We start from the raw sequence: 16,634 nt of genomic DNA, 5'->3' as shown, positions 1-16,634 counted from the left end.
ACCCCAGTGCTATGGTATTCCTATATTATGATAACAAAAAAGTTTATCAATATGGTAAGGATTCTGGTCTATAACGCACTCATATTTATAACTCTACTCTCAAAATTATTTTTTACTTCGTCTTGATCAAGAATAATTAGTTGCTCACTTATGTTTACAGATCTTTTCGTCCTTCCCCGGCATTCTAGTTAAATCCTTCAGCTTTCAGTGTTTCCATGAGTTCTATTCGCCCTGAGAATGGCCATTTTTTTTGTTGAACATTTCAGCTCATGTACTGTGAAAGATCCACTGATACTCTTGTAATAGCATTACTTAGATGGCAGGAACGGATTCATTCCTTTAATGTTGGACATTTTACCAAAATAAACACTTAAAAGCTTAAATTGTAAAGTTTGAAAACTTATTTTCTGCTCTCAGTGGGGTGGTGGGGGAGTTAAAATCAAAGCGGTAGACTTAGCGCTGGTCTTGTGTCCCGCCGCCATCTTCCTGCTGCTGGTTTAATAGGTGGCTGAGGCAGTGCCTGTTTCACATGAGAAGGCCTAAAATCAGGGCCCTATTACGTAGATATGACCCAAAGCCATACTTATGGCCGACTGGGCGGACTATCCACTGTGGATGCTTCGCTCAATAGAACCTATCGGCCATGAGGCGGGCGCCCTCAAAGGCAGGTGAAAGACAGGCTCCTCCCGGCCCCACAACAACATTCTTGGATGCTGCCACCCTGGGCTTCGTCCTCTGCAATCAGAAACCCACCTCTCAACTTAGCTTGCAGCTGGCCAGGTGGTCTCTGGGCAGCCCGACAATGCGTCGGCCCAAACCCAGCAAGCTGTATTGGGATGATCATTCGGGCTGGGCAGCTAGATGGTTCTATTTAAATGAGGCCCGGCCCTTGAAATAATCCGGGCCTCCTGTTGCACCTCCCAGACGGTCGGCTCGAACATTCCACCGGCCGTCTGCCCAAATGATAAAATGCCTTTCCCTTTTTTTCCCTGTGTATTCTTTCTTCCTGTTCTCTCATCCTTCAATTTTGACTACTTTAAGCCTGAGACTGCCAGCCTGAAATTCCTGTCCCCTTGGGATGATTTTGTTTTACATCTCACATATTGCGATGCTGAAATTAGAATAAATATTACAATAATAAAGCTGCTCATGCATTAGAATATCTTTATTACTGCAAAATCAGCCCTAAAGATGTAATTAAAAATATAAAACATAGTGGGCCCAAAACTCTGGGTTCGCTGCTCTGCCAACAGAAGTGAGATGAAACAGAACTCCTGTCCACCCATGGCCACGATGCAAATCCCGTCCCAAAGCGCAGGGATAGGGTTCATTACCACAACCGGGGTGGGTGGCCATACCTGTATCGACGCATCAGAAGTTCTCCCCGACAGCAGTCAAGATCACCAGAATGACACAATGTCACTCTGATCGGAGAGGAAGAGGTGTTTGAAGGGCCAAAAATTTAATGGTCTACAAACTCTTATCAGTGATTAAATGAGCAGAATGGAGAAGGCAATTGATCCAGTCTTCCCACATTGAGACAGGGGGAAGGGTGGGATGGGAAGACTTCCCTGCTTTCACCCCCACCCACCCCCCCCCCCCCCCAAACTGGAATCTGATCTGGACTCTAAATGGGGCTAAAACTTTGCAGATCTGGGTTCTGCCCCAATTTTCAGCCCCATGATGAGTGCACGACCAGGTCGACTTCTGCTGTGAAAATCACATCCAAATATGGAAGTATTTGCCACCCTCAAGCAAACTCTGCAGCAGCTCCCCACAAAGCCTAATGAAACCCAAAGGGCTAAAAAGATATCAGCAGCACTCAGAGGGTTACTTATACTTTTACATTATTTATAACTAATGAGCTATGTTTTGACTTTTCTCTTAATCAACACTTTGTAGCTTGGCCTGGCTACCTCGCAGAAGTGACCAATGATCCCTTGTGTCATAACACCCCTGATTCAAGCTCTGCCTTCTTCATCTTTTCTATTTTATGAACCCTTGCCCGATAAAACTAAAAAAATGAGTAATAGCAATTTTATTCTCCAGCACATCTTATTGTCTACCTAGCTAACTATTAAGGCCACTATTGAAAAACTCATCCAGCTATATTCTGGCTTTCCATAAGCTGTAGCAGTTAAGCCCAATTCACCACTTCATTTGTTTTACTTTGTTATTTGAAGTATCAATCTCTGTAGTGTTGTCACAGGTCTCAGTCATCAACCTAGGAATCCACTTTCAGCTTTCCATTGCAGTGTTTTCTCTTGTTTACTTACTGGAGTGTTTGGTTCAATTATTGAGGGCCTCAGAAAACTTCTAGTGCTCCATAGGACCTCGAATTATTCTACATCTGCTTCTACCTAACCAAATGTACAAAATCAGTTCTGTCTGTTTACATTTGGCATGCACAGGCTCACTTAACACCCCCTCCCCTGCAGACCAATGGCACCATACCTCATTTTCACAGCTCGAAAGAAATGTCTGTATTTTCAAGTTAAAACAGAAGCTTCGCTTATGCTGTTCAGACATAATGAGACCTAATACAGATGGTTAAAGGAGCATCAGCTTAATGAAAAAATAATTGCAAACGTCTTTTACATGGGGAAAGGAAACAGTCAGAAGGACCATGCATCAGCTTCATCGAAATGACAACACTTGCAAGTGTTATAATGATATATTTCAATGCAATTTGTGTCACCGTGCTGTGTATTTGTCTAATCACATAGTACAAATTTTAAGAACAGCTTATTGGTTAATTACTTAATCTCAAAAGGTGCTTTTCGTAATGAAAGGATATATTTTGGGATGTGAAGGTAGAGAGGTAGAGGGCCATGGTGTGTTAACAGATGCATATATGTTTCTATAAACTTTGTATAAATTATGGGATTATTTTACAGGATTGTAGTGTATGTAAAAATGAGCATGTCACATAATCTGCTTACTACAACAATTTGCATTTATTTAGCACCTTTAAGATTGTACAACATCCCAAGACGCTTCACAGGGAGTTATCAAACAAAATTTGGCACTGATCCACATAAAGAGATATTAGGACAGGAGACCAAAAGCATGGTCAAAGAGGTAGGATTTAAGGAGCGTGTTAAAGGACCAGAGAGGTGGAGGCACCCTAGAGTGAACAAATATAAATGGGATGTAAAATAAATCATTTTTACAGTATCAGAAAAAAAAGCTTATGTCATATAATGAACCAGGATGGAGGACAGTCAGGAGGATGAGATAGTTTCTATTTTAAACAGTTGAGAAAGTTACAGCCTAATTAGCTAAGAGGGTAGCTGAGTGGGCTGGGCGAAGAAATTGAATTGTTGATTTTCCTTTTTACATTTAACAGGATGAAAAAATTTGAATGGAGGAATGAGAAAGTCAACCATTCTTGATTAAACTATAAATTGTCTGGTGTCTGATGAAATTGTGATCGGGGGGGAAGGATGTAATTACTTATCGGTGGATGCTCCCGTGGCTGATAAATTTAAGGTACATTAATTACACTGTTAGAAAAAATCCTTTGACAGTCAGAAGAGAAAGGAATAGATCAGCACTAATCATTTTTTAGGAAGCTGAAAAGCAGTGGTTGAGGTTATCAGAGAGATGAAGGGTAGATCACAACATAATAAGGTTTAAGATAAAGATAGAGAAGGACAGAAGTAAAACAAAGCCCAAAGTAATAAATTGGAAAAAAGCTTATTTTCAGGGGATGAGACTGGAACTAGGGAAAATAAACTGGAAAAATTTACTGATGAACAAAGAAATAGAACAGCAGTGGGAAACATTTAAAACGGTGATCAATAGAACCCGGGAGAAATATATCCCACTAAAAAGCAAGAACGAGCCAGTAATGATACACCACGGATGAATAAAGAAATAAGGGCAAAATTGAAACTAAAGAAAAAGGCGTACACTAAGTACATAGACAACAGAGAGGATGACAAAAGGGAATACAAAAAGATTGGGAAGAAGTTAAAAAAACAATTAGGAAGGCAAAGAGAAATGACAAAATTAAATTATCAAGGAATATTAAAAGTATTCTACTGACACATAAATAACAAAAGAAACTAAGGGATACACACAATAAACTCAGGTAGTGACAGCAAAATGGCAGAAATATTAAATAATTACTTAGCCTCACTATTTGCCAGGGAGACTAATATGGTGGGCATGACATTAGAAGAAGAGATCAAAAAAGATTTAAAGACATTTAAGATAGAAAGGGGGGTGATAATTGATAAACTAATCAAACTTAGAGAGGATAAAACCCTAGGTCCGGATGGATTGCATTCGCGCATATTAAAACAAGTTAGGGAAGAGATAGCAGAGGCACTATTACATACATATAAAAATTCATTAGAAAAGGGAATAGTGCCAGAGGACTGGCAGGCAGCTAATGTGATTCCTATATTTAAAAAAGGAGATAGAACAAGTCCAGGGAACTATAGACCAATTAGCTTAAAGTCAGTGATAGGAAAGATAATAGGATCTTTACTCAACGATATAATAGAAAAACATCTGGAAACTGAAAATATAATAAAGAACAGTCAGCATGGATTTCAAAAAGGGAAGGTCATTATTGACCAACCTTACTAAATTCTCTGAAGTAGTAACAGAAAGGGTAGACAAGGGTAATGTAGTAGATGTAATATTTTTGGATTTTCAAAAGTCATTTGATAAAGGTACTACATAGTAGACTCATGACATGGTCAGAGCATATGGAATCAGGAGACAAGTAACAGAATGGATAGCAAGCTGGCGACAAAACAGAAAACCGAGAGTAGGGGTTAAAGCTGGTTACTCAGACTGGCAAAAGGTGAGAAGTGGTGTTCCACAAGGACCAGTGCTGGGACCACTGTTGTTCATCATTTACATAAACAATTCAGACTTGGGAATCAGAAGTATAATTTCAAAATTTGCGGCCAACACCAAATTGGGGGGTATAGTTAATACCAAGGAGGACTGCAACAAAATACAGGAAGACATTAATAAACTTGCAGAATGGGCGTGTAATTGGCAAATGAATTTCAATATAGATGAGTGTGAGGTATTACATTTTGGTAGGAAGAATAAGGGGGCCACAAACTGCTTGGAAAGTAAGAGTCTAAGTTGGGTATTGGGGCAGGGGAATCTGGGGGCACAGTTACACAAATCACTAAAAGTAGTGATGCAGGTTAATAGGAGGGATAGAATTGAAAAGCAGGGAAGTTACATTAAACTTGTATAGAACCTTGGTGAGACCACACTTGGAGTACTATGAACAGTTCTGGTCTCCATATTATAAAAAGGATATATAGGCACTGGAGAAGATGCAATAAAGATTTATTGGGATGATACCAGAACTGAGAGGTTATACTTATCAGGAAAGATTGAGCAGGCTGAGGGTCTTTTCTTGAGAAAAAAGACTGAGGGGTGACCTGATAGAGGTCTTCAAGATTATGAAAGGGTTTGATAGGGTAGACATAGAGAAGATGTTTCCACTTGCGGGGGAGACCAGAACTAGGGGCCATAAATATAAGATAGTCACTAATAAATCCAATAGGTAATTCAGGAGAAACTTCTTTACCCAGAGAGCGGTTAGAATGTGGAACTCGCTGCCACAAGGAGTAGTTGAGGCGACTAGCATGGATGCGTTTAAGGGGAAGCTAGATAAATACATGAGGGAAAAAGGAATAGAAGGATATGTTGATAGGGTTAGATGAAGTAGGGAGGGAGTTGGCTTGTGTGGAGCATAAACACCGGCATGGACCTGTTGGGCCGAGTGGTCTGTTTCTGTGCTGTACATTCTATGTAATTCTATGTAGATTTGAACAACAACTGCAGTGTCTGAACACAATCAACTTGCTTTGCAAAGATATTACAATTAATGTGAGAATATAGTTTAAATCTAAAGTTGGATCGGACCTTAACTTGGCATTTTGCACATACAAGTTTAGTGTCAATGCAAAGCAGAAATTTCTTCTCATTGATGCCAAGCTTGTAACGCAAATGCACCCTCAGTAACTTAGTCAAAAACATACGTAATTTTAGCAGATTGGGTGGCTAAGCAGGAAGACATTCCACAGATTCAGATGAAAATGGGAGGATTATTCAAGTTTAATATTGTGGATCAGAGAGGTTAGCAGGAATGGACTGACTGTTGCATTTGTACACTTAGCAAGTAATGATGGAGCAAGATGAGGTTTGGAGGATGGAATTTTTTTCCCACTCTGTTAGAGTACAATGAAATACTAATACATTGAATGAGTTGAGTTGTGATAGTAGTATTGGATTGATTAGCACTGCAAGACTAAGGTAGGTCTCTAAAAAAAGATTTGTGAAGGACAGATGGAGTAATAATAAAGGGAAGGATGCTTTTTGGGAACAAATCTGGCCAAAAATACGTGGAACGGAGATTGCATCCCGGCTTAAGTGGTCAGATGTGCTTGCCCAGGACCAAAACTTGTGGGAACGGGTGAAGTACTGCAATTTGTCGACTACCAGCAGGTACCCACATCACTATTGGTGCAGGTAGGGTGCCCATCCAACGAAGAGGCCACAAATATCAACAAAACGCAAACTGGTCTGTGTGGAGGTGTTGGGTTATCCCCGGCACAAATGAGTTTGCTCCTAGTGGGCCCCTTTGTAAGGGGAGCTACGCTTAAATAAAATATAATTCTCCTGTTCTTTGGGGGTCCAGGCCAGAATCCCAGCCTCATACACCTGTCAGCTTGGTATGCCTGATCTCTAATGGTTTGGGAACATTAGGAATCCCTGCCCCAGGTCCGACCTTCTTGTATGTCACTGGTGTTGAAAAGGGCATGCAGCAGGTTGCACCCTTTACAAGGCCCAGAAGAATTCAGAATATTCGGCACAGGTTACATAAAGCTTCCTTTATAGTGTATAGATTTTTGTTAGGCAAGGGTATTAAGGGTTATGGAACCAAGACAGGTAGATGAGATAATATACAGATGAGCCATTATGTAATTGAATGGCATGACAGGCTTGAGGAGCTGAATAATCTACTCCAGTTCCTACATTCCTTCCCTTCCTATAACTCGGTCCCCACCTAATTTCTGGCCTCTTTTGGTACAATCAACACAGCAGAATGGCAACAGATTTTGGGATCATACAGGCGTAAGGATAATGACAGATTAGCACGAAGTACTTACCAGCTAAAAAAGTAAGACTAATGAATGCTACAGCAATCACTATGCAGAGTTCACCATAGTTATCTGGTTTGTTGGGATGATGTTGAAACCTCATTAGAAGAGAAGAACATAGGTATAAAATAAAAGAAATAAAAAGGATACCTCAAAATAATCTACCAATGAACCAATATTTAGCTGAATTTGTCTAATTTGGTGCAAGTGTGGAAGTACAATGTAGAGTAACAATGTACAATAATCAGTGGCAGACAGTTTTGGGGACATGGCAGGTATGTGTTAATTTGGAAAGATGGATCAATGTACTGGGTAGAAACAATACATAGGGCTGGAATTTCCTTTGATCTCCCACCCAAATTCGGTGGGACAGCATCAGAAATGGAGGCAAAAGCAGGAAGTAAGGCCTATCACCAAAGTCCCACCCTTAGCAAAATTTCACTCCCTCCGCCTCCACCAAGACAGCTGTTGGCTGGTCCTTGACTTTCCGTTGTGTGTAGATGCCAGTGAAGGGGCCGCCATATCTAAGAATGGAAAGGAGGGCGTAGTGGAAACTTACCCTATCAATTTAGCCACCATGTAGGGCTTCAGTTTCTGCCGAGGCCTATAAAACTGCCGCTCCTCCTGTCTTCAGGACTTTTCTGCCCCTTTAAGTCCCCTCCCCACCCCTTCGCGTGCTGCAGAAGCCCAATGTCCCTTGGTGGCACTAGCAGGCTCCCTCTTGGTGGTGGGAATTTTGCTGCCATCCCGCCATACAGGGGTAACAATCCACCCCGCTCCCTCTACCCAGGAAAGTAGGTTGGTGTTGTGGTGGTTTTGGACGTGGATGGAACTCCCATCCTGCTGGAATATGAGAACATAAGAATTAGGAGCAGGAGTAGGCCATTCGGCCCCTCAAGCCTGCTCCGCATTTAATCAGATCATGGCTGAGCTTTGACATCAACTCCACTTGCCCGCCCGATCTCCATATCCTTTGATTCCCTTAGAGTCCAAAAATCTATCGATCTCAGCCTTGAATACACTCAACAACTGAGCATCCACAGCCTTCTGGGATAGAGAATTCCAAAGATTCACAACTCGCTGATTGAAGAAATTAATCCTCATCTCAGTCCTAAATGGCCGACACCTTATCCTGATTCTATGCCCCCCAGTTCGAGGTTCTCCAACCAGCGGAACTGGACTCTCAGCATCTGATATGTTTCAATGAGATCACCTCTCAGTCTTTTAAACTCAATTTCTCCTCGTAGGACAACCCTCCCATCCCAGGAATCAATCTCGCAAACCTTTGTTGCACCATCTTCAAGGCAAGTATATCCTTCCTTAGGTAAGGAGACCAAAACTGTACACAGTACTCCAGATGTGGTCTCACCAAAGCCCTGTAAAATTGCAGCAAGGCTTCCTTACTCTTGTACTCCAACCCCCTTGCAATAAAGTCCAACATACCATTTGCCTTCCTAATTGCTTGCTGTACCTGCATGTTAACTTTCTGTGCTTCGTGCACAAGGACAGAGAAATCTCTCTGAACACCAACATTTAATAGTTTCTCACCATTTAAAAAATATTCTGTTTTACTTTTCTTCCTACCAAAGTGAATAACCTTTCCCCACATTATACTCAATCTGCCACCTTCTTGCCCACTAACTTAACCTGTCTATATCCCTTTGCAGACTCTGTGTCTTCCTCACAGCTTACTTCCCCACCAAGCCTTGAATCATCAGCAAACTTGGATACATTACACACGGCCCCCTCATCTAAGTCATTAACATAAATTGTAAATAGCTGAGGCCCAAGCACTGATCCTAGCGACACCCCACTAGTTACAGCCTGCCAACCTGAAAATGTCCTATTTATTCCTACTCTCTGTTTTCTGTCCATTAACCAATCCTCTATCCATGTTAATATATTACCCCCAACCCCATCAGCCCTTAGCTTGTGTAACAATCGTTTGTGAGGCATGTTATTAAAAGCTTTTTGATAATCCAAATATACTACATCCATTGGTTCCCCTTTATCTACTCTGCTAGTTACATTCTCAAAAAACTCTAATAGATTTGTCAAACACGATTTCCCTTTCATAAAACCATGTTGACTCTGCCTAATCATATTATGACTTTCCAAGTGCCCTTTTACCACGTCCTCACTAATGGATTCTAGCATTTTCCCGACTACTGATGTCAGGCTAACTGGCCTGTAGCTCATTGTTTTCTATCTCCCTCCTTTCTTAAATAGCGGTTATATAGTTACATTTGCTACCTTCCAATCCACTGGAACAGTTCTAGAATCTAGGGGACTTTAGAAGATCACATCCAATGCATTCACTATGTCTGCAGCCACCTCTTTTCGAACCCTAGGATGTAGGCCATCGGGTCCAGGGGATTTGTTGGCTTTTAGTCCCATTAATTTCTCCAGTGTTTTTTCTTTACTAATATTAATTACCTTAGGTTCCTCACTCTCACTTGGTTACTTACTATTTCTGGTATGGCTTTTGTGTGCTCTACTCTGAAGACAGATACAAAATATTTGTTTAATGTCTCTGCCATTTCCTTATTCCCCAATATAATTTATCCTTTCTCAACCTTTAAGGGACCCACATATACTTTCGCTACACTCTTCCTTTTTACATACTTATAGAAACTCTTATAATTTGTTATTATATTTCTTGCTAGTTTACTCTCATATTCTATTTTCTCCCTCTATCAATTTTTTGGTCATCCTTTGCTGGATTCTAAAACTTTCCCAACCCTCAGGCTTACTACGCTTCTTGGTAATATTATAAGCCTCTTAATATAATACTATCCTTAACTTCTTCAGTCACGGCTGGATCACTTTTCCCATGGAGTTTTTATTCCTCAATGGAATGTACATTCGTGGAGAACTGTGAAATATTTCTTCAAATGCTCGCCATTGTTTATCGACCATCATATCTTTTAATCTAATTTCTCAATCAGCCTTAGCCAACTCGCCCCTCATACCTATGTAATTGGCTTTAAGTTTAAGATTCTAGTTTCAGATTTAAGTATGTCATTCTCAAACTCAATGTGAAATTCTATCCTATTATGATCACTCTTCCCCAGAGATGTTTATAAATACATTAAGAGCAAAAGGATAATGAAGGAAAGAGTAGGGCCTATTAGAGACCAAAAAGGTAACCTGTGTGTGGAGGCAGAAGATATTGGTATGGTTCTTAATGAATACTTTGTGTCTGTCTTCACAAAAGAGAGGGACGATGCAGGGATTGAAGTTAAGGAGGAGTGTGAAATAATCGATGGGAAAAATATAGTGAAAGAGGAAGTTTTAAGGGGATTAGCATTTTTGAAAGTAAATGAATCACCAGGGCCGGATGAAATATTTCCAAGGCTGTTAAAAGAAACAAGGGAGGAAATAACGGAAGCTCTGACCATCATTTTCCAATCCTCACTGGATGTAGGCGTGGTGCCAGAGGATTGGAGGATTGCTAACGTTGTACCATTGTTTAAAAAGGGAGAAAGAAATATACCGAGTAATTACAGGTCAGTCAGTCTAACCTCAGTGGTTATTCCAAATTATTGGAAACAATTCTGAGGGACAGGATAAACCATCACTTGGAAAGGCAAGGTGTAATCAAGGACATTCAGCATGGATTTGTTCAGGGAATGTTGTATCTGACTAACTTGATTGAGGTTTTTGAGGAGGTAACAAGGAGGGCCGATGAGGGTAGTGCATTTGATGTAGTGTACATGGATTTTAGCAAGGTTTTTGTCAAGGTCCCACAAGTCAGACTGGTCAAAAAGTATAAGCCCATGGGATACAAGGGAAAGTGGCAAGTTCGATCCAAAATTGGCTCAGTGGCAGAAAGCAAAGGGTGATGGTCGACGGGTGTTTTTGTGACTGGAATGCTGTTTCCAGTGGGATTCTGCAGGGCTCAGGAGAAGGTCCCTTGCTTTTTGTGGTATATATTAATGATTTGGACTTAAGTGTAGGGGGCATGATTAAGAAGTTTGCAGATGATACAAAAATTGGCTGTGTGGCTGATAGTGAAGAGGAAAGCTGTAGATTGCAGGAAGATATCAATGGACGGTTCAGGTGGGCAGGATAGTGGCAAATAGAATTCAATCTGGAGAAGTGTGAGGTAATGCATTTGGGGAGGGCAAACAAGGCAAGGGAGTACACAATAAATGGGAGGATACTGAAAAGTGTAGAGTAATTGAGGGACCTTGGAGTGCATGTGCACAGATCCCTGATGATAGCAGGATAGGAGATAAGGTGGTTAAAAAGGCATATGGCAGACTTTCCTTTATTAGTCAAGGCATAGAACATAAGAGCAGGGAGGTTATGCTAGAACTGTATAAAACACTGATTAGTCCACAGCTTGAGTACTGTGTACAGTTCTGGTCACCACATTACAAGAAGGGTATGATTGCACTAGAGTGGGTACAAAGGAGATTTACGAAGATGTTGCCAGGACTGGAGAATTTTAGCTATGAGGAAAGATTGGATAGGCTGGGGTTGTTCTCTATGGAACAGAGGAGGCTGAGGGTGATTTAATTGAGCCGTACAAAATTATGAGGGGTCTAGATAGGATAGGAAGGACCTATTTCCCTTAGCGGAGAGGTCAATAACCAGGGGGCATAGATTTGAAGTGATTGGTAGAAGTGACAACAGGCAGTTGGAAAGATTATCTGTAATCACCAGGTATTGTTCTCTGACTATAAATGCGAAATGTTCAAGGAGTCCCACGCTCACCTGACGAAGGAGATAATCTCCAAAAGCTTGTGATTTTCAAATAAAATTGTTGGACTATAACCTGGTGTTGTAAGATTCTTTACATTTTGATTGGTAGAAGGATTAGAGGGGAGCAGAGGAAAAAAATTTTCATCCAGGGGGTGGTAGGGGTTTGCAACTCACTGCCTGAAAGAGTGGTAGAGGCAGAACCCTCAACTCATTTAAGTACCACGTGGATGTGCACCTGAAGTGCCGTGACCTATAAGGCTACGGACCAAGGGGGCCTATAAACTACTCCCACCAATGTTTTCTGCCCCTTGTTATTTCTTATCTCCACCTATACTGATTCTGCTTCCTGATCTTCTGAGCCAAGATCCTTTCTAGTTACTGTCCTTCCGTCATCCTTTACTAGTCACCTCCTTTTCCATTTTGTCTGTCTTTTCGAAAAGCCAAGCACCCTGAAATATTTAGTTCCCAACCTTGTTCACCTTGCAACCACATCTCAGTAATGGCTACTCGATCAAACCAATTTATTTCTATTTGTGCCATTAATTCATCTATCTTGTTACGAATGCTTTGTGCATTCAGATAAAGTGACTTTCATTTTAGCTTTTTACTATTTTTCCTTGATTTGATCTTATTCACTGATGCACTATTACATACGAACATAAGAAATAGGAGCAGGATTAGGCCATACGGCCCCTCGAGCTTGCTCCGTCATTCAATCAGATCATGTCTGATCTTCGCCTTCAACTTCACTTTCCTGCCTGATCCCCATATCCCTGGATTCCCCTAGAGCCCAAAAATCTATCCATCTCTGCCTGGAATATATTCAATGACTCAGCATCCACAGTTCTCTGGGGTAGAGAATTCCAAAGATTCACAACCCTCAGTGAAGAAATTCCTCCTCATCTCAGTCTTGAATGGCCGACCCCTTATCCTGCGACTATGCCCCCTAGTTCTGGACTCTCTAACCAGGGGAAACAACCTTTCAGTATCTACCCTGTCAAGCCCCCTCAGAATCTTATCTGTTTCAATGAGATTATTTTTAAACTCTCTGTCCCTTCCTGTCACACTCTATTTATCTTTACTCAAATCACTACACTGCTCTATAGCCTTGACTTTCCTCTTTAGATTTATAAATTTATCCTTAGCTGAACCCTCCCCCACCTTTATAGTTAAAAGCCCTATCTACTGCCCAAGTTATTCGATTCGCCAGGACACTGGTCCCAGCTGGTTTAAGTGGAGCCTGTCCCAATGGAACAGCTCCCTCTTTTCCCAGTGCTGGTGTCAGTGCTCCATGAATCGAAACCCCTGTCTCCCACACCACTGTTTGAGCCACGTAGTTAAGTATCTGATCTGTTTGACCTTATGCCAATGTGTGTGTGGCTCAGGTAGTAATCCAAAGATGATCACCATGAAGACCAAAATCCAGATCAAAGTTGGGAAAGGGCGGTGAGCAACATTATTTTGAATGCTGCTCACCGCCCTTTCCCAACTTTGATCTGGATTTTGGTCTTCATGGTGATAATCTTTGGATTACTACCTGAGCCACACACAAATTGGCATAGGGTCAAATGTTGGACATGTGGAAATGGATGTGTGTGGGGATGGGAGGGGAGTTTAATGAAATTTTCAAGAATGCTGTTAAAATCTATTGTACTGCATCACATACAATGCCTACAAGCTGCAAAATCCAGAAAATTGAAGAAAACATGGATTGCTCAGTCATGTTACCATTGAGAACAGATTGGAATAGAGCAACAAAGATGCCAATCATTTTCAATGCCTCTGTTTTTTTCTTCACGTGGTGATCAGAGTGATGGGACAATGACCATATTTTATTTCCTCCACAAGGCACAAGATCTCAAAGGTAATTCTGCTAGTGGAATGATGGCCACTGACGCTCATCAAGATGTCAGACAGGCACATGTGTAAAATCACGGTTACTATTATCTGGCTATTAAATACATTTTTGCTTTTTATTTGCTTTCCAATTTTGTCGGCTTTTTTGTTCTCCTCATGTCTCCCTGGCCATGATTATGAAAATGCCACTCTGCAATTGGTTTCCAGGAGGTGTTCAAGTGTTGATGGACCCTCCAATTCCACAGAAGTGCAACCTCTGTAGGTAACTGTGATCAGAAATACATATGTAGAGAATGTTGGACAGGATCCATTATTTTATCACTGTGTGAATAATTTCATAACCAAAGCGTTACATCAACAGTTTGGTACACAACAATTTTTTTTTTTAATTATTATGAATGAAGCTCTTTTTCAGTACTACTTATTTGCCAAATAAAGTATGAAGTACCTAAAGTTATGTGATTCTCAACAATTAGATAGCAATGTACTTCACAAAGATCATGTAAAATTAAAGAATGACAAGATAAAATAGCAGAAGTTTGAGAATTTTAAAGTAAGCTCATAAAGGCATATGGAGCATGGAGAGGATTTTCTAGTGCTCTGCATTCCTGCTGCAATTACAGGAACTATGTATGACACTGGAACACATATGCATTAACCATCCTTATTTCTGGAAGAACTGTTAGCTGCTATGTTAAGTGCACAAAATGCATAAATCTCCTCCACTAACTTTTATTGCTAATGCTATCAATTAAAACTATACTAAATTATTACGTTACTGCACCCTCTGTACTCTGTCCCTAGCATTATTTAGCCTTGCTTGAAAGCACATAAGCTCCTAGCCACAATCATAGACTCCTAGGCCTAGAAATTAGTTGATGCTGCTCCTGATTTACAGGCATAAAGTGGGTGCCTTAGCATCCAATATGGCAGGTGGTGCTCGCACGCACATTCCGCGCTGTAAGTACGCCACTCCACCATATTGGTAAAGGCTCCAGTATAGGCGTCCAGGGCCCATGCCTGAAACAGGCGTTAGGCCCCCTATTTACACATGCAAAGGGCCTAACGCCTGTTTGAGGTCCCTCTCCTGAAATTACGCTGCCCTGAATGCAGCCGTGCCAGGCCTGCTGTGTTCAGGATAACTGCGTCTATATGCAGCCTAACCAGCGGTCCTTAAAGGGATCGCTGGAAGTCACCACTAAAACGGTAAGTTCTTTTAAAAATACGGCAGTCCCGATGACCTTTGCCGGACCCCTCCTGATCGACCCCTCCCCAACTTCTGATTGGCTCCCCCTGCCCCTACCTGAGGGTGTGCAGAGGCCCAACTTTATCATGGTGGAATTGGCGAGCTGCCTCTGTACACCCGATTGGCGTCTGCAGCTTACTGGCAATATGCTGATAAGGCCCAATTTTGGGTGAGCCTCAGGCCTCCAGCTTCTGTAAATGGGCTGAAATGAATTTCAACCCCCTCGTGTCTTCATCTTCACTTGGATAAAGCAAGGATGCAGCACTGTGGCTGGAAACTCGGCAAATCATATTGCTTTAAGAGGTGCCTGAGAGTACTTGAATATTGGATTTCACTGACAAAAAAAACATTAGTATTCAAATCATCATTTAATCTCAAATTTGGACAAAAACAGGAAGGACATACCTTCCCTAAATCACACATCCAATAACTCTATATATCCATCTCATACAAAAACTTAAAACATTTTGTTTTGATCTTACAGTCTTTTATGATGCCAGCATGATGTGGCTAGATTTTAACTTTTCACTTGTACACTTGAACGATGCAAGTTTGAATCCCATTGTTGTGAAAGAGTTTGTTGGAAAAAGTAGTGTTTTACTAGCAGTAGTACATTCTAATAAATCATTAAATCAGGTAAGAAAATTTGCTAAATTGTACAAATATTAATAATATTCAAACATAATTTATCACAAACCATCAAACTAAAGTCAAATGCAGGGTAGATTCACTGCTAGGAGCATCAGGTAAAGTATTATAGTTGCAGAGTTTCATATTACAGAAATATCAGCAGACTTTAAATAAATGAGCTGGCAGTGGACCACTCAGTTGATTTCTGTAGTATTTTGTGGGTCAGATAAATGATAAACAGCAGTCATCGCAGCATTGCTAAAGCCTGGAATACTGATTCTGGACATTGATTAGGAATTTTAATTGTGTTTGTTCTAAGATTTTGCATAAAAATTCTGCCCATTGATATCTTTGAAGTTCAGGATGTCTAATTCATAATACCTGCTTTTGGAAAAATGTTCAAAAAGCCTTCATTACTAAAGATTTAAACATTTTGCTTAACTGGAGCATCCTTATTGGCGTACCATAGATATTGATTTGAGAGGTGTAGTTGGGGTACAGAGCATTGGTCTGCCATTGCATGGGGAGGGGGAGAGGAATCCAAAATTTCCCAGGGGTTATGCCAGTCTTCTGCCAACACTCACCACCCACCCCCCAACCTCCCACCGAAAACACTGGGAACCTGCATTTTCAGGTCGTGTCCTGCCCCATACAATTCAAATGTCAACGGGAACAGAGTCAGGAGTGGGGATTCTCTCTACTGGGTGTTCCCACTCCGTTGGCTGACTTTGAAACTAGTGTACCTGTGGAGACCAGTGCACCGAGCGAGTCGAGGCGTACTGGCATCCAGATGGGTGAATGTGACTCCCACCATTGGGGTCCAATCTAGAGAAATGACCTTATCCCCTGAAGAAATGCCATAATGTTTTTGTTCAAAAGAAATCAGCCTCATTACCCAGCGGGCTGAGGAGAACATGGCCCGGGAGCAGGAGTAGGCCATATGGCCCCTTGAGCCTGCTTCGCCATTCAATAAGACCATGGCTGATCTTCGACCTCAACTCCACTTTCCTGCCCGATCCCCATGTCCCCTGATTCCCCTAGAGTCC

General features: G+C 41.3%; 1 protein-coding gene and 1 pseudogene across 1 annotated transcript in view; one reads left to right on the top strand and one right to left on the bottom strand.

The window, feature by feature from the left end:
* The window catches only part of LOC137323576 (low-density lipoprotein receptor-related protein 1-like), a 1,400,855-nt gene that overhangs the window by 1,329,268 nt on the left and 54,953 nt on the right, over positions 1-16,634 (bottom strand). The gene's annotated exons all lie outside the window — the stretch shown is intronic.
* The window catches only part of LOC137323420 (forkhead box protein K2-like), an 84,697-nt pseudogene that overhangs the window by 38,207 nt on the left and 29,856 nt on the right, over positions 1-16,634 (top strand).

This window comes from Heptranchias perlo, chromosome 7 (genome assembly GCF_035084215.1).
Source record: "Heptranchias perlo isolate sHepPer1 chromosome 7, sHepPer1.hap1, whole genome shotgun sequence".
Lineage (NCBI taxonomy): Eukaryota > Metazoa > Chordata > Chondrichthyes > Hexanchiformes > Hexanchidae > Heptranchias > Heptranchias perlo.
Note: the sequence above shows the minus strand (reverse complement) of the source record. Positions and strands in the feature narration are given on the sequence as shown.